A 6,066-nucleotide genomic window follows, 5' to 3' on the forward strand; every position below is an offset into this window, starting at 1 on the left:
CACAAGCTGGTGAGATAAAGGAATGTGTACTGCCACAATCAATCAAGGTCTTGAAACTTTTACCTTGATAGTTTGACGGTGTCCGAATCACTAAGAATTGACGATTTGGGCCTTTCTTCTGTAGAGCGGCATGGATTGCGCCCTTTCAAACTCTGCTTCCATGGTCGGATCTTTTTCTTCTTCTTCTTTGCACATTTGCCTATTGGCAACATAGGCGGTTCTTCCTCTGCCTCGGGTAGTGGCTCCTTGACCACGGCCTGTTCCTTGGAAAGGTGCTTGGTGATGTCCTCCTCCAAGTTTGGGACATTGCCTCTTGAAGTGACCGGGTTCATTGCAGTGGAAACAACGGAGGTTTCGACCATTGCTTTGAGTAGGAACAAAGTTGTTGACGTTATTAGTCCTTGCTTTCCTGCTTTGTCCCTGATTTTGACCTTGAACTCTCTTCATCTGAGATCTGAATGCTCCTCTGTTCGGGTCATTATAAGACCAAGTTTTGTTACCCCTTGGTCCAGACTACACCTCTTGAATTATAGGCGCAGCTCGAATGAGTGCATCCTGAAGGTCTGATGGACGCATAGATTCGAGATGGGTATTTACTGGTGGGTTTAAACCGGCACAAAATTTGGACACTTGTTGTGTCATGTCCATCTGCGGTGCATACTTTAGAAGTGAGACAAATTTGGAATAGTATGCGTCAAGAGTGAGTCCCAGCTATTTTAGTTCGTAGAACTCATTCATTTTCTACATGCGATATGCAGGTGGTAAGTATCTTCCCTGCACGGCTTTCTTTAGCTTCTCCCAGGTAATGGATCCTTCCGCGATCCCTTGATCCCTGCACCATTGCTTCCACCAAAGCCTGGCTTCGCCAGTGAGCTTCAGCTTGGTGAGCATAGCCTGATTGGCGGGTGCAATACCGACTACTTCGAAGTAATCCTCCATGGATTCAATTCAAATTTCAGCATCAGCATGGACGGACCTGCATCTCCTGTCAAACTCGAGCGGCTTAATCTGTTTGAGAAGAAACTTCTTCTCCTGGATTACAGTAGTACTTGATGTAGGAGGCGAACTAGGAATCTATACCTAGGGTTGTGCCTGGATAAAGGTTTCTTAATGTTATTACACGATAATCGTTATTGATTTATATTACATCTCCATTTCTACTATCACGCAAGCAATGTAACTACTTAACTTTTTATCAATTCTCATGCACAATCAGACATTGATAAAAAGAAGCTTTATTTGTATTTATATGGGCATAGCCCTTTTGGAATACAACATTTCTTGCGATGATAAGCCAATTGTTACATTTAGTTTGGGGAGAACAACGTTGTATTACATTTATCTACAGGAAATGTATAATAGTATGGTTTCGGGTCATGGATCTTCAGGAATCGGTAACTCATTGGAAGTTTAGGGCATCCTTTTCTTTGGAACCCATTCTTCTCATGGCACCCCAATACTTTAATCCTCTCTCGACGGTGTCGTGTTGCTGCGCATCTGAGCTGTGAACACCTCCATTTTTGTTGTGCATATGTGTTAATTTCTGCGTGTGATTCATTGTTTGTGTGATGCATTTTAATAATCCGCAGCCAATGTATATATTCCCTTAATGCATTGCACACTGATTTTGTTCTAGAGTTACTATCTGAAGTTGAGAAGACTGATCTCAAACCACTCCAACCATATTTTGACGGTGTCATGAATATGTATTTGCAATTGAAGTGCTATAAAGAAGTGGAGTCATGGCTTCGACAAATTCTTCCCTCATAGCGGTCATTGGAGACGAGGACACCGTGACCGGCTTCATTCTAGCAGGAGTTGGCCACGTTGACATTAGGAGGAAGACCAACTATCTGATTGTGGATAACAAGACTACGGTGAAAACAATCGAAGACACCTTTAAGGAGTTCACAGCCAGGGAAGATATTGCAATTGTTCTCATAAATCAACATATTGCAAATATGATACGGTTCCTGGTCGACAGTTACAACAGGCCAGTGCCTGCCATTCTGGAGATACCTTCCAAGGAGCATCCATATGACCCTGCTCAGGACTCAATTTTGGCACGTGTGAAGCATATGTTCTCTAGTGATCCAGCAGGTCCTACCAGTAGGTGGTGATCAATTATTGACTTGATCTTTTGTAGGCAAGAAGTTCTAAAGAAAAAGCTAGCCTATTCTGGGAGGGGGATATTTTTGAAAAAGGCAAAAATGGCGGGCTGCGCCTGGATTGGGGAAGGGGAGAGCTGAAATCGTGGAGGAGGAAGAAAAGGAGGGAGCTCTACAGCAAGACGACACAGAGTATGAAGAGAGGAGACAATGAAGGTAAAAGAAAACAAAACGAAGTGGAAGAACTAGCCGAAGGCAAACAAAGGAACATGACGACTACAGAGGAGCAAGACGTTTCTGTGTCGACGTTGCTACGAGAGAGAAATTCCAGAAGTGTTAGCCATCAGCTATCGAAGCTCCGTGCAAGGATTGCCAGCCGAGACCTGCAAATTCAATCTTGATTAGAGTACAATAATTGAAATCTCTTGCATCAATATCCCTTGTGCTAATCAGTCTGGAGGGTGTGCACAGGGTGCAAAATTCGGATTGAAATCCTGTGTGCGTTGTGGATTAGCAGCGACCATCTCCTGCGTGTAGGCCTAGCAGATCTATGACAGTCGTGGAAACCCCACTCTTGAGGCGGATGTCCATCTCTCAGACGGATCGTATCATTGAGCTGCCGTTCCAAGTGGTGCCTTAATGGGTGTATATGAAGCACTTGAACTGAGAGATGAAGGAAAATAATATCTTGGCAAAGGAGTTTCAAAAGCTGTCAGCAATGTAAACACAATCATTAGACCAGCCTTATTTGGAAAGGATCCCACTGACCAGGAAGGGATTGACAAATTCATGGTCCAAGTACTGGACGGGACTCAAAACCAGTAGGACTGGTGCAAGCAGAAGCTTGGAACCTGAATGGAGATGCAAGTATTACGGTGTAAAATATGGTGGAAGTGCTTGGAGGCTCGTCCACTTTGCTGAAACAAGTCAATTAATTTGATCCCTCTGGTTTCAAGCATCAATACAATCAGGAAGCTCTAAGATTTTCAGAAGGCATGCAGCTCCTTTGTGATAGTGCTACTTCATGGAATTCTGTTTTTAGTGAAGTAGAGCCAGTGTTTCTGATCCATAAACATTGTCCACTGGGGAACCATGTATCATCATGCAACAATTACCAGCTCAGTCTGCGGGCAATGCCACTAGCTTATAAGGTGCTCTGAGTCAATCAAGTAATCGTGAATCATCAGTTAAAAAATTGTCAGCTCCAGGAGCATACCAACTGTCAGGATGATTTCGTTTGCTCTGGTTATCTCCTTCCTATGCTAGAGATATGCATTGTTGAAAAAGACTTGGCACAAGGTAAAGAATCACACTTTTCAATTATTCAAAGTGGACTAGATGCTGATGCTGTTTTGGGGAGCCGCCTGATCCGCATGTACAGTTTTTGTGACAACTTAAATGAAGCAAATCAGGACTTTCTTAAACTTGGTGAGCCAAATCTGTTTGCATGGACTGCTATTATTTCAGCATATGGGAAAATAGGACTTCATGACGAAGCTATTGCATTGTACCATCAAATGAGGAATGCAAGTGTGAAACCATTCTGTCCAGCTTGCTTACAGATCACCCTAAACTGTATTAAAACCTAAGGAAGAGTGGAAATTGAAATAAAATATATGGATCTTTGGTTACCAAGGAGAGGATCACTTGTTGAAATACCAAAACTGTTCATGACAGCATATAAAGAACATGAGTTTGCTCCATTTCTTTGTTGTAACTCTACGATTATGACATGCAATATAGTGAACTTTGGCATCAAATATTGAGATCTTCTTGTTAGCCTCTTTCTTTGCTGTATCTTGAACCCCGTGTTCTGCAGCTCTTGCACGAATTCTTCGACAACGGGGATCACATAGGTTACTTCCTCATATACATATGAGTTAATCTCAACCCTTCGACCTCAAATATGTAAAGTTGAGTTTACATGAGCTTCCACAAAAATGAATAGCTTCACGACTTTCAGGTCTTTCAACCACTTGATCCTCTTTAGGTTGGTTTCTAGATAAGCAAACCGGTGGGCGGCTATATAGTAGATTCTTGAGGCACCTGTCCATCTTTGTTCCATGTACACAGGCGATGGATTATAAATTCACTCTAGGATGTTCATCATCTCAACCCTTTGTCGATAATCAGGGTAATTATGCAAGACAACATTGAAGGTAAGGAAATGTTTGGAACATCAACATTTGCTTTACTTTATCTTATTAAGATTTCATAAAAACAATTCCTTTGTTGGTAACCTGGCTTTGATACCAATTGTAATGTGTCCACCTGGTATCTTCAGGACACGTCTTAGCAGTCTATCAGAAAGTATATCTAGAAGGCTCTACCCGGCACTCCCATGGAATGTTACGGGGTTTGCGATCTAGGACTTTCTGTGTCTGCCACGTAGCGAAAGTATTTCGGCCGTTCCCACTTAGGACCGACCTGAATTTGGGTTTTCCCTATTGGTCATTTCCTAACGGCAACTAGCGTCGAACCCGAGCGAACTACTTTACGTGAAAATGCCAGGTTCGAAGTGGATTCATGGTGCACTTGGTTCAAGGAGAATGGGAAACGAGAGGGATGCAAAGCTCAACCTCTCTGCCATAAGGCATAGTCCCATTCCGTTCCCCTAAAATAGCGTAAATTGGGATCAATCATAATTCTAGGTCAACGCTCTTGTTGTTTGTGTTCGTTGACGATCTTTTGGCTGCCATCGTGATTTAAGAAAAGTTCCCGGTCAATCGGGACCATCCATTCGTAGGACGGACCTATGGCCCATCCTTTGCACTTTCCTCGGGTTTTTTCAGTTATTTAATTAATTAACACATTAGTTGGACATGTATCAATCAACTTCTTTAATTAGCCCGTTAGGCACTGGTTCTTTCATGTAATCATATCACTTGACATAGAAAAACAATGTCAAACAAGTTCTTTATTAATAGGTTATCATATTTATCTTTGAAATACAAAAATTCCAGCCCGTAGGCTTATCCACAATCTGCCCGAAGGCTATCCAGCAATCCACAGGGATCACTAATCCAAGTTTCCACCTATAGACTAGTATGCGGGCCTCGAGATCCAATCCCGAGTCATGTTAGCCTCTTGTACAGGGCCCGGAAGGCGAGGGATTTATGGCCAGAGCCCCCCTGGCACCCAAGCATCCTCCTGCTCCAAGTAGCGCTCAACGGAGAGACCTCTCGCGGCGGGTTCGGTCCACTTTCCCGGCGTGGTTAACAACCCCCTTGGTTAGGGTCGGGCAGGCAGTCGGGGGTAACTGAAGCTGCCTCTCCCTTCAGGCCTTCAACTTGAAGTATTAGATATCCATTTATCTTTTAATTCATTGATCAAACAAAGCCAAACAGTACTCTTAAATCTTTAACAAGTACAAACCATTAGGAGAAATATGGACTCTCTTTTTTGCCCCTTAAGGGGTTTCTCTCACCTCTCTCTCTCTAAAAAGAGATTCCAAAATAATATTATAAAAAGAGATCTTCTACAATCAAGTAAATCTCGTTTTTGTGTTTTCAATAGATTTCACCTATTATTTTATTCCCAAACTGCAGGATAAGGTCACTTTTTCTCAAAATCCTCATAACTAAAAAATTACAATTCTATTTTTTCTAAAAACGCAGCCAATCATTCTTTAATGCCCTCATGACTCTTTAATGCCCTCTTTAGTGCCCTCATGACTTTTCAATCATTCTCATTCTCGCTTCTTAAAAGGGCGGAAGTTAAAAAACGATATAAAATGACGTACACATCATATTTTAAGATTATTTTTTACCCAGAGACACCTTTTTGACTCGAGAGTTTCCTTGTAAATTTTCATCTTTTTTGGACAAGTATATACCTATTTCTGGGCATTTTTTCATTCCCTCAGAAAGCTCTAGTTTTGTCCCAAATTTTGTGCATTCTTCTCTTTCCCTCCAGAATATGGTTTCTTGCATACGAGTTCTTCTGAAGCAGCATTGAG

At 42.2% G+C, this 6,066-nt stretch overlaps 1 pseudogene; it reads left to right on the forward strand.

The window, feature by feature from the left end:
* Nucleotides 1–1,727: 1,727 nt before the first annotated feature.
* Nucleotides 1,728–2,150, forward strand: LOC148015032 (V-type proton ATPase subunit F pseudogene; annotated as a pseudogene).
* The last annotated feature ends 3,916 nt before the right edge of the window (nt 2,151–6,066 follow it).

Source organism: Lygodium microphyllum, chromosome 24 (assembly GCF_053477565.2).
Source record: "Lygodium microphyllum isolate KBCC chromosome 24, Lygodium_microphyllum_v1.1.10, whole genome shotgun sequence".
Classification (NCBI taxonomy): domain Eukaryota; kingdom Viridiplantae; phylum Streptophyta; class Polypodiopsida; order Schizaeales; family Lygodiaceae; genus Lygodium; species Lygodium microphyllum.